This window comes from Solea solea, chromosome 16 (assembly GCF_958295425.1).
Source record: "Solea solea chromosome 16, fSolSol10.1, whole genome shotgun sequence".
NCBI lineage: Eukaryota > Metazoa > Chordata > Actinopteri > Pleuronectiformes > Soleidae > Solea > Solea solea.
This window is the reverse complement of record NC_081149.1, coordinates 9,684,817-9,697,528: the sequence shown is the minus strand read 5'-3', so window position 1 is coordinate 9,697,528 and position 12,712 is coordinate 9,684,817. Positions and strand designations below refer to the sequence as shown.

Genomic DNA, 12,712 nt, shown 5'->3' with positions numbered 1-12,712 from the left:
AGCTCTCAAAAAAAAAGGACCAAACTCTGTCTCGCAAAAGATAAATGAACACACAAATAAATAACAATAAAACTGCACAGTTTATCATAAGAGCAAGACAAACTGCAGCATTTATCAGCCGGGGCCATTCAGAGTTAGAAGCCAACTCAGTGAATAAATCTGTATGAGCGGCTGCAATATGTCAATTTCTCTAAATCAGCCCTGTGCTATTTCCCTTCTGATAAAAGACTGTTTTCCTTGCAGGTAAAGACGTGCTCAGTATGGAGTCCACATGCTCCTCTACCAACCGGCTCACTTCAGGAAGTCTGACTTTTTCCAGCATATGCAAAGAGAGACATGGCTGCATCTCTCTGTGTCACTGTTCTGATTATTCATCATCATCATCATAAACATCCCTCACATGTCCTCAGTATTGCATGCAAATGATCAAAGACCCTGTGGTGTGATGAAACTGAAAGTTCTCATTCATTCCTATAATTATCTGGGTGATGTTTTTATTCCTTTATATAAAAAAGTGATATTATTGAATAAAAGGTCACATCCATAAGCTGCAGGGCAAAAGTACACAAGGAGGAGAACTTATTGACCACTTTCACTGAGAAATACTGTGATTGAGTATAAGACGAGGGGCAGAGATGGAGAACATGAGAGAGGCAAATGCTTCAATATCGATCCTCAGACGAATAACTGAGGAAATCCAACAACCTTTTTTGGTTTGATCTTTCAGAACAGAAAACGGTCTAAATATTAAATAGATCAAAACATCTGTTTATATATATGTATATATCAGTTCATTCATTAACATGTATGTCTCAAAAACTAGTGTTAAGTATTTTTCTGCGGGGGAAAAAAAAGAGGATTGAGGTCCGGTACTGTTGATTCGCAATTACGCATAAACATCAAAGTATTTCACTGACGCTTAATCCACTGAGTTATAACTTTGCCGCAATCCGTGTTCAATTAACTCCCAATTTGTGGAGAAACCAGCACAACTGCCGCACAACTGCCGCACCACGCAGCCCATCAGCGCAGGCGGAATCCAAACTTTTCTCAATCGATTCTCACGTGTGTGACAATAATATAAGACGCTTTTTCTCTTACCGGTGCCGCTCCGCGTGTGACTTTCTCCGGTGCTCGTCCGCGCTCAGCAACAGTGGAAACGCAAAGGTAAAACACGCGCGCGCACACACACACATAAACACACACACACACACTCACACACTCTGGCTGCCAACACAAAAAAGCTCAGCTCTCTCTGTCCAGGTCCAGTGCAGCGGTTTAGTCAAGAGAGCAGCAGTTAGAGAAGCAAAAGCCGGAAATACGCTTTCACAATAAAATCATAAAACGTGTCTACTTCTATAAGGGAACAGCCACTACCACAATTATGAGCTAAATATAAAAAAAGGCGGTATTTCATTTAAAATCTAAACAAAGCTAAACAGTTAATTACGTGCAGGTTTTACATTTGTTTTCGTGAATAAATACTCTTATTCTGAAATATGTGGGCACAATATCCGGTCGGTTTCTCTTTGTGGGAATTGATCAGTTCAGACAAAACGCCGCTTCATCTCCTGGAGCAAAAAAAAAAAAAAAATGGACAGATCCAAATTCACTTACACGTCATGACCCCTGTGATGCCGTCATATGGGCGTGTCCCGGTCTTATGACGTCACGTCAGGTGTGTGTGTCTCTCTCATCTGTGCTTCTTCTTCTGAATGTTGTGACTCACCTGGGTGTGCTGAGGATAAATTAAAGGTACATTACGTGAAACATGAATTGTAGTAAGCTGTGAAACTTTCATAAAGACATCATCAGAGATTAAGGACACGCGTTAAAATTGAAATACTGCCTTATCTTATCTATAGTACAGCCAGCCTATTCATCCTTACTTTTTCATTTGCGGCCCACAAACTCTGTGTTTTTATGACACTTGGTTTGCCAGAAAAATTAGTTGAACACAGTGAGTTGCAATTATGGGTCAAACGTTACCAAAATGAAAGCCTTGCTCCACCTCTCAAAAGTGTCTAAACATGAAGAGAAGGAAAATGAGAGTCTGCATTTCTAGATCTCTCTCTCCCTCTCTCTCTCTGACTTTGTTGTTGTCTCATCATCATCATCAGGGCCACATATAGAGACAACCAACCACCCACTCTGACACTCATGGTCAATTTAGAGTGTCCAGTTTGTCTAATCCTCAAATCTGCATGTTTTTTGGACTGTGGGAGGAAACTGGAGAACCCAGAGAACATGCAGTCTCCAATTAACATGTAGCCTGCTGCTTATTGTTGTATTTTGAAAATTATCTGGCAACCCACCAGAGCTTCCAGTCTCAGTAGGAGGGGGCAACACTGTCTAATACTTTAATTTGCCTGTTTTGAACACTAATGGCTGCAGTTCTACGTATTTTACTTTACATGTGCATGTCTGCTATTGACAAAAAAACATTTGAACTTAAAACTGGAAACTGGAAAAGTCCAATGTGATGAACAGTGTATCGTCTACAGAAAGTACTGATGATTCTGGCAGATTTGAACAGTTTCCCAAACTCAAAATAGTTATGGCAGGAACAATAAACAAACCACAGTGCCAGCCCTGTTCAAATATGCCAAGTTCGCTGATGATATTATTTTAATACCAGTTTTAGGGCGTTTTCACAGTTGACATGTACCACTGGAATTGTTTTCCTATTTGCTTGTTTATTGATTTTAATCTGGTGCAGTTAACAGAGAGTGAATTGCCCCGATTGCAGCACTGGGCCCTTTTTATATTGGCGTGACTCTTTGTCAACATAAAGGTGATGGATACTCTTGGCACTCCTATTTATGTCCTTCTTTATACAAATGTGCTGGCACTCGAACAAGCGGCGATCATAAAAATAACACAGTCAAGAACATGAAGTGCATAGTGAACGAAACACAACACCGGCGTCTCACCCCACCGACACTGGCCATCACGCAGAAGCCTTAACTCCACTGATGGAGATTTTTATGAGGCTATTTGATCAGTGATGTTCAGCCTCTGAAGAATGACACGCGTCAGGAGTGCGGCTCCTATTTCATATTTTGAAAATGGGAGCATATACAGTATTTACTTTCCTTTCAGTTGCAACTCCGAGCCACCGGTGATGTCTAAAGGTCAGGAAGTGAGCCAAATTCAGAGCCTTTAAAAGGTATCTGAGTCGCCGCGGTCCCAACCCTACACCAGCGTGCACCTGCCTCACAGAAGGCTCCAGACTACTACTTGCCCTTTGAGTGCTGACAGTGCTGATTATAGACTTCTTGTAATGGTAAATAATACTTGTATACAGTGACCTTTGTCCAGTGGTCGTCATAAGGCAACATCAAGCAAAAGCCTACAGTATATTAGCAAGAGACATAATTAAAAAAAACAACAACACAATTTTATAAAATGTAAAATAAAGTGAATTCACTTTCTTGTTATGAACTGGATGAGATAAACGAAACCAGAATCATGACAACACGGGATGACGAGCTTTAAAATATAGCACAACTAGAGAGAAGTTATATTGTCTAATAACATGGTTCTCAAACTGTGGTGCGTGTACCACCAGTGGTACACAAGCTCCGCTCATGGTACGTGGAAGAAAATCAAAACAAAATACTGTTTCTACTGTATAAACCAGGGTATGTGATCGGAGTGGAGCTGAGGAATTTGGACCAGTGTGTGTAGAAAATGAAACAAATAACAGAAAAATAATAATAGATTAAATAATAACAATAATAATAATACACATTCTCCCTGTGTGTGCGTGGGTTTACTCCGTGTTCTCCGGTTTCTTTCCACAGTCCAAAAACATGCAATAAGGGGATTAGGTAAATTGGACACTCTAAATCTAAATTGAGTGTGAGAGTGAATGGTTGTTTGTCTCTACATGTGTCGCTGTGATGGACTGGCGATCTGTCCGAGGATGAAGAGGTAGAAAATGGATGGATGGATAATAATAATTAGAGTCACCTTATCTCTCACTCCATCTTAATCGAATTTCACTATATCTGTGTCTGAAGTATATGCGAGGAAGAGGAGGATGATGAGAGAGCAAATTATTTTATTGGGAATTAATCTGCCCTTGTCAAAAAGGTCAGTCTCTCACTCACTCATCTACATCTACTGCTTTATCCTCTACATGGGGGTCACGGAGGGGCCAGTTGCCGGTGCCAATCCTAGCTGTAGACGTAGGGTGAAAGGTGGGGTACACTCTGGACAGGTCGCCAGTCCATCAAACAACCACCAACTCTCACACTCACACAATTTACAGTGTCCAATTTGCCTAATCCCCAAATCTGCATGTGTTTGGTCTGTGGGAGGAAACTGGAGAACCCGGAGAAAACCCACGCACACACAGGGAGAACATGCAAACCACGACACCAACCGTCTGTCAGTGGGTGACGTCACGTTGGGTTACCACTTGGGAAACAACTACCTCTAAAATAAAGTATATCTAAATCTCTCAAATATAACATTTTATCCTGTTGGTTTAATTTGTACTAAAACCAAAGTTTAAATAGCAATTTTACAAGAGGTCATTGAGACACCTGAAGGTCAACTTCTGGCCACGATGATCTTGATTTTTACACTTTAGTGAAATAGATGAAATTTAGTGGGTTAAATGTTTCATGAGCTTGAAAGGTGGTCTAGGTGCTGCTGTGGATTATTCTGTATGAACACAAGATATATAAACTTTCCCCCACTGGTGGATAAATCCTCACTACAGGTGTAGATCTATACAGTTAATCCATAAAATCTCTCTGTAGCCTCTCAACCTCCCACTCACACTGTTCTCACACAACCTGCATGTGTCAGCCCGGGTTTCCACAGCAACACAAGTGGCAAGCTATGTCCACTCAATGTGATTTAAAAAAAAAAAAAGATTAAATAAATAAAGAATAAAAACATCTTTAACTGGAGCCGGTGATGAGCCGGAGCGAGTGGAGTCAGAAACGAGTCAAACAAAAGTGGGGAGTGGGTGCAGAAATGATGACACTACAGTTCATTAACTTCAGGGTGAGCTGTCTGTGCAGCCGGAGGAAAAGAGTCACACACATTTGTGTTTTACACTCTGTGTATATCAAGGCTGGTAAATTACGTGTGAATATAGAGTGCACATAACGACTGTGCTGCGTCTTCTTAAGAAGAGGAATTGTCATTTCAATGTCCTTTTGTTTAAAAAGAATACACGCAAACTCCTTTCATTTATGCATTCTTTCCTTTTAGGAGACTGTATATGTAGGAAGTGAACATATAAATATATATATACATATATATGGATATGTATATGTATATGTATATGTATGAATACAAATGTGCCCATTGGTGCCTTACTTCCTTTAACAAATGAACATACTTAAGGCAAAAAAAAGAAAAAGAGAGAGCGTATTAAAGTTCAGACATGTCAAATTTAAATGACTTCAAATGTAACAGTGTTTATTTTACCATTTTGTATATTTACTAAATTTATTACCATTGACTATGATTCATAACGAAGTATTTTTTTTCTTTTTTTTTGCCATTTTCAAAAAGTTCCCCGCTCCCCGTGAAGACGGCACTGTTTCAGGAAAGATCTCCGTCCACACGGAGCGACTCAAAACGCTGTCGTACATATGCCAGGACTGTAAGTGGCGCTGTAACGCTACACCAAAAAAACAGAGAAGAAGACGTTTTACACATTACAGCTATAATATCAGAAATGGGAGGTAATGTCTGTTTGTTTACGTTACGTAAAAAGAGGTTTTCTCCTGTCTTTATTTTACGATTCAGCACTTTTCTTTATCCGCGTGTGTTTAGCGTCTTTTCAGACTGACTTTAGTTACTTTTCATTGACAGTCGTTGGTGAAACTGTCAAGAGAGACAGCTCAGCACAAGAGAGAGAGATGGGGAATAGGACGTCATCGTTTTCCTAAATCCTAGATTTTCCTATTCTAAGAGTCGTTTTCAAAAAATACCGTTTCAGTTCCCCTAAAACGCCTGAGACCCGAAACGGTATTCCGTTAAATCTGTTTCTGTCTGGATGGGCCCTAAGTTTCCAGAAACCACTGTGGAGTTGGATGACAGTGGACAGAGGAGGCAGCACCAAATACCAAAATATATGGGGCCCTGAGCCAGAGCATGGATTTTGTGTTTATATTACCATCCAAACTAAAAAACATAATTATTTGCGTTACGTGAAGGCCACTGCAGTCTCACCATTACACTAATTCTCACAGTGTGATTCCACATAAAGTAATGGATGTGTTTTCAAACGTTTCCTTTTCGAGATAAACTGTTCTTTTCACACTGAAACGCTGCATCTTTTTGAGTGACAGCACGTCCTGGTGACGGTGAACGGTTTGGTATAAAAATGCCACTTCACTGTGACTCCTGTAAACCTCAACTGCCGTGACACTGAGAACATAAGTCATGGATTTAATGTGATCGCTATAAAGACACTTCAAATCCCATAAGCCACTGCAAACTGAGTCACGGTTCTCTTTGGCACTCCATACTCCGGGACTGTATTAGTTCATGCTCCTTGGCCCTTGGCTGCGGTCTTCATTAGAAGGGGTCACATCTAAGAAAACCACCGAAAGCAATGAATGTGCAGCACAACGGCACGTCAAAGTTTGGCGAAGACACTTCGTTACGATCTCTTCAGACAATAATTGATGTCGTGGAGGAGAAATTGCTGGATAAGCTGCGCCACAGACTCTGTCCATCAGACTGAAGACTGAATCAATTTTCTCGATGCCTGTAGTGGGACAGAGTCACACATGACGGACAGTTCCTAAATGATGAAGACTCACTGCTACAGACGGAGAGGAGGACGGACAACATGATGTCTGCGTGGATGTGAGAGACGTGCAGCACATTAGAGACATAGTGCTACATGTGACAGTGAGAGAAACTTACACGTCGGAGTGTTCAAGTTGTTATTACTGCGACGACAGAAGCACTCACTGTAGGTGCAGGACAGAAAGAGACAGAATTAAAGTATCAATCAAGGCAAAAAAGATATAATCCATAACAAGTTGATTAAAAAGAGTACAAAAAGTCTTAAAAAGATAAAGTAAATAACATACAGATAGAATGAGTAAGAATTATTTAAAAAAAAAAAAAAAAAGATAACAATATGTCGCCAGATATTTTAAAATAATTTAATTAAAGGCACTTTAAAACAAAAAGGTTTTCAGTAAAGATTTTTTTTAAAAACTGTAATGGTCAAAAGAATAAGACACACCCATATGAATAATTATTTTAAGTTAAGGTTAAGTTTTTCTTGGTAAGTGGTGGCTTCACTACAAAGAACTTAAGTCATATTATTTTCCTGAAAGATAATTTTGTCAGATTTCTTCGGTAAAGACTTCAGAATAAAATAGAAATCTGCTCAGTCAAAGGATAGGTAAAAAACTGAAATATTTGCTGTAGAAAAGTCTTTTTCTCAGAATCTACAGGAACATTTACAAGCAGCAGCCACAGCCTATAACATGCATTGTGTGATTTATAACTTTAAATGAACTTCCCAGAGGTGCGGGTGACTTTCATGGTTTTCCCTGGTGAGGGAGACACAGCGTTCCATCTGAGACACAACGCCACCAAGCTCTTGCCCTTCCTTTATTCCACAGGGAAGAACTGCAGAAGAAATGCCTTTTTTTTACCCCACCTTTTACTCAAAGGAGTCTGAAACTGTGCTTCAACCTCTGCCAGTTTTTCTACGTGCAACCTCTAAAAATAGTTTATTGTACACCGTCCTGCTGGGAAGAATAATAATCTAAACGCAGATGAGAGTCGTTCGTCTCCTGGGTCGAAGCAGTGACCCTGCAGGACAGGAGAGTCCGGGAAAGCACCTCTAACTGCGTCTAACCTACTTTACAGAAGACGGGTCTCTGCAGGATTAATCGTCAAAATGACAGAATCCAGGGTGTACCCCGCCTATCGCCACACCCCCCCGATAGGATAAAGCGGTAGATAATGGATGGATAGTATACCTGTCCTCTTTGTGCGTTAAAAAAAAGGAGAGTATTTGCATCTCAAAGTGCATGAACACAAAAAGGCGCACAATATTAGCATTTGTTTCTCTTTGACATAAGATAAACATATCATATACGACCCACAATCCTTCAGCAGAATACAAAAGAACCATCGAGGCTGTCAAACCTGTCAGATTACTGTAGGCATGTATGTAGTAATCTTTGCGGGGCACTGAAAGTGTCTCTCTTGTGTTTTTTCTCAGTGTTTCTGGTGGAACCACAGGCTGGGGCCACTACGACGTTGGTTATGGGCTGCATGAGGCCCGCGTGCCGCCGTTTAAATTGTCTAGTCCTAGAGGGTGGAGCTAGAAACTTTGACTGGTCGACAGATAATCAAAACCTTTGGTGTTTTCCCGTGCAGCCTGTAATCTTCCCTCAAACAAAGTTTGTCTTCTTTGTGGACGTCACGTCACACCACCTCGGTCATTCTGTGGTCCACACACTCACTCCACACAGGAAGCTTGCATCACCTCAAACCTGTTCACTGTTATTTCCCTGTGTGTCAGACGTTCAGCAGCTCGCCACAATATCACTGCAACTCGCCTAAACTCTAATCTCTAATTAATAAATCTAATTCACTCGTCTCTCCTGGATGAAATGAAGTATGTCTCTGCCCAGACAAGGACAGGATACTTCATTTAAATGTATAATGGAAGAAAATTAATAAAGACTTGCCCAGTGATATCCGATTCCACACCCGTATCAGCTCACCCGGGCCTATTCAAAAGTAATGAAACATTTCTAGCTCATGAAGCTACGACTTCACTTAATTACAGCGAGACAGAGTTACAGGAAAGAAAATGCAGGTAAGAATTAAACACATTTGCCGCCTTACCGGGTCTCTCATTACGCTCACATTGAAGAAAGATGGCACATAAAAGAAAAATAATGTCCTCTAGGAGACCTTGTCTCTCTTTTTGCAAAGAAGTCATTTGTATAAAATGGCTGCTCATAATCAGGGAAGCTTAACCCTTAGTGCTCAAGTGGTATGGATAGGTGCACCCATGGTAAATTGCCATGGGGATAATACACAACTCCTTATATGGACATCCTGTGGGTGTGTGTTTATAGGTCACATATTCAGGCTTTAAATTATGCAGGTTTTTTTTCGTTCTCTTATGTGTTGCTGAGTCAAAGTAAGGATTAATTTTACATCACATGTTTAGTAGCGATGTAAAGTTGCAATAGTTGTGCAGAAGTCACAAAAAAAACATGTGAACTCTGAACTCTGACCTATTTCCAAATTTCACAAATTCAACCTGATTTTAAACATTTTGAGTACTTTTTGCTCAGGTGTGTTTATATAGTTGGTGAAATGTATTTTTTTCTTTTTTTACCAGATTGCTTAGGTTGTGCTGAAAAAAAGGATATAAGACACTCTATGTTGCACATTCTTATAGCCTCTGTATATACTGTACGATTAAACATAGTCATGGAAAAAAGCAGCCAGAATGCTCTGTGTTCTAAGGCCAACATATGCTGGTGTTTACAAGTGCAGCCTCACAGATTTACTAACAATACTCTATTTCAGTCTATTTCTATGGTACATGGGTGTGTCCAAATCCACTTCTGCAAGTACAATTAAAAAAAACAGATCACAGCCCCACTTTCTCACATTTTCAGTAAACAAGCAAAACATTTGTGTGTGAAAAGCAAATTGTAAACACATTGTGCACGTGGGGGCACATCACTACTATATCTCCATCATGCAGCCTCAAAATAACAGTGAAATACCACTTCACTGACTTCAGAGCAGGGATTTGTTGGTCAAAAGCACAACAACTTTTCCTTAACCCTTAGAACACAGAGCATTTTGGCTGCTGTTTCCCATTATTATGTTTAAACATACCATATATACAGAGGCTATAACAATGTGCAACATAGAGCGTCTTATGTCCTTTTTTTCAGCAACCTAAGCAATCTGAAGTAAAAAGTACTCAAAATGTTTAAAATCTGATTGAATTTGTGAAATTTGGAAATACGTCACAGTTCAAAGTTCCCATGGCTCGTTTTTATGAACAAAAAGGAAAGAAAAACAGTCTAATTTTGTGACTTCTGCACATAATTGCTACTTTTTATCGCTGATGTGAATATGTGATATAAAATGAATCAGAACTTTGACTCAACAGCACATCAGAACAACATGCATTTTGAGTGCTAAGGGTTAACTAAAGGTATATGACCTTGAAATGACATCGAAAAACAAACATCAGTTATATAGTTTAAGGGTTCTAAGAGTTTTTAGAAACTAAAACATATACTTCAATAGTTTCTTTTGCTCGACCCTGTCTGAAGAAAAAGTCTGCAAACCCGCACGTGTGACGCAAATAACTGGTTCTGTTCAGTTGTTCACTCACACAAGACAATAACAGGGAAGAGGACACATAATGATGCGCATTTCCATGTGAACTTTATTGGAAAGAATAACAGGGCTGCTGTGAGTGGCCATTGTGTTTAATAAATGCATCATTTCTCTGTCATGTCACATCAGTGCAGACGTGTCAAGGCTGAATGAGTTGCGTGGTGTAATCGTGGCGCTTAAGTGATGCAACAAAGTGTAAACCTGTAATGAAAATGTTTAAAAAAAAACACAACTGTCATTCTGGAATATTACGCTCGACATTTGTTCACCTCGTCCGACACTACGCTCCATTATTCTGTTTATTTCCGCGTTTGCCTCGCACCTTTTCCACGACCTGCAACTCATTTTTGTGTCTATTTCTGTCCGTCTTCATTGCTCTCCACCCATCCCTTCTCCCAACTCAGGTTTCCAATCATTCTAACTCTCCCATGCAATCACTTCCACTGCTTTGTGCCCCACCTCTCGCTCTGCCTCTCCCCTTCCATCTCCCGCCTCTCGTTTCTTTAATCGTTCTGTTTTCTGCTGAAGGTTACTCCTGCCTCCGGGGCTATGAAAATGTCAGAAAGGCCCACTCCATTTTCAGCTACGTAAATAGCCATTTCCCGCCAGAGCAAACCCACTTTCCCGTGTCTGACCTGCCGCGTTACACATCACACTTCCTACCTCCTACTCTACCCTGCATGGGGGACAATGAGTTAGAGTATGAGTGTGGGGAAAGGAGGGGGGCGGGGATGGGGGGGGAGGATGACAACTGCACGCGCTCACTCATTTCTTATCTGTCATTTTGATATAATGGATTGTTGCCAATGTCCTCTGTATTCATGTCCATTTAGAATCAGACTCGCGGGGGAGAAGCTTTGCTTCCCACATGCAAATGAAATGACTCTGCAGTGAGTATCCAACTCACTGTAAATATGTTCCAAATAAAATACTACTTTCAGGAGAAGAAGGATTTAATCAAAACACTCAAATGTACATGCAAAAATATGCAACACCAATTTTTAAATAAAATGCTAATCCCACTTCCCGGGCATACAAAAGAGCAGAGACGGACTTATTAGCTTTGCCTATAACCACTCTGTACTCCTGTTCACACTGTCATTATCATTTATCAGCACAAGAAGAAATACGGCAGAGTGTGTGTTCATTGACGGAGCCAACGAGGGATAAAAGCACTTACACTGTTGAAGAGAATGACAGTCAAGCCCCCGCTTCCTTCCTCAAGTCAACCAGAGCCTCAAATCAAATTCTGGTCACATTAAAACTTTGCTCTTTCAAACCTCGGGGGAGTCTGAGTGAGTGTGTTCTGTGTAATTCTCCAAAGATTTAGTCTCCATTCTGAATTAGAATGGAGTAGTGAAAGGCAACATGGACTGGTGAAGGATGCTGCAGAAATATTAAACCTGGTTTCGTGCGCTGAGTCTTTTTAACTAATAATAATTAAATAAAAAAAACACCTTATTTGATCTCCTAAAACAACTGCTCCTGCTTCTCCGTGTAACCTTGCACTTTGAGAGCGAACTCGTACAGGTCGTGCGAGGCCAGTTCATTTCCGTGCATATGTCCCAGAAAACCCTGATGTGCTGCACGTCACTGCCATCCTCCACCACTCCCCCCCCCCCCCCTTCCCCGATCTTCCCTTTCAATTTCCTGTAGCTCTGCAAGACAATGAAGAGCTCCATCAAAGGCCTGGGTGAAAAGGGTTAGATAGCTCACATCAGCCAAAAAAAACAAAAAAAAAATGATTACAGAAATAATAATTCACACACAATTCTTCTCCAACAATAGTTCGACCACTCATCGACTTTCACTTTGATTCAGACCGAGATTCTGTCTTCTGGGATATTTCCTTTTTAAAGAATGAAACAGAAATCTTCTTCACATGTGCAATTACTTCATAACAACCGGAACAATCAGTATCCTGCAAATCAAACATCCTGAGAGAGAACTAACTTCTGCACCTCCTCTGAGTTCTGTTTACACTTTGACCAACCAGAGGCTGTTCAGAGAGCAAACTCTCCTGCATCTGTCACCTCACAGGAAAACGACTTACTAACCACCTTGCCAAATTTGAATAATTAATAACCGCCGTGTTAGATCTTAGAAACACGTGGATTTCACCAATCAGCAGAGATCAAGCTACAGAGTCAGTAATACAGTAATATCTCAAAAACTAATGATGGTAAGTTGATGAAATCAATCAGATGTGTTGGAGCAGGGGAACACTACAGTGTTTTTACCACAGACGTGCAAAGAACCATATAGGGCACCTTCATGGACCTGGATTTTCTACATGAAAATCAAACTTTTTGAATAATGTAACAGTGCT

General features: G+C 40.5%; 1 protein-coding gene across 1 annotated transcript in view; it reads right to left on the bottom strand.

Annotated features, from left to right (window-relative positions):
- znf385c (zinc finger protein 385C) overlaps positions 1-1,240 on the bottom strand; it is a 139,324-nt gene extending 138,084 nt beyond the window's left edge. The window contains exon 1 of the mRNA XM_058653599.1: positions 1,102-1,240. The gene's annotated coding sequence lies outside the window, so the exon portion shown is untranslated. The remainder of the gene's footprint in view (positions 1-1,101) is intronic.
- Positions 1,241-12,712: the final 11,472 nt, after the last annotated feature.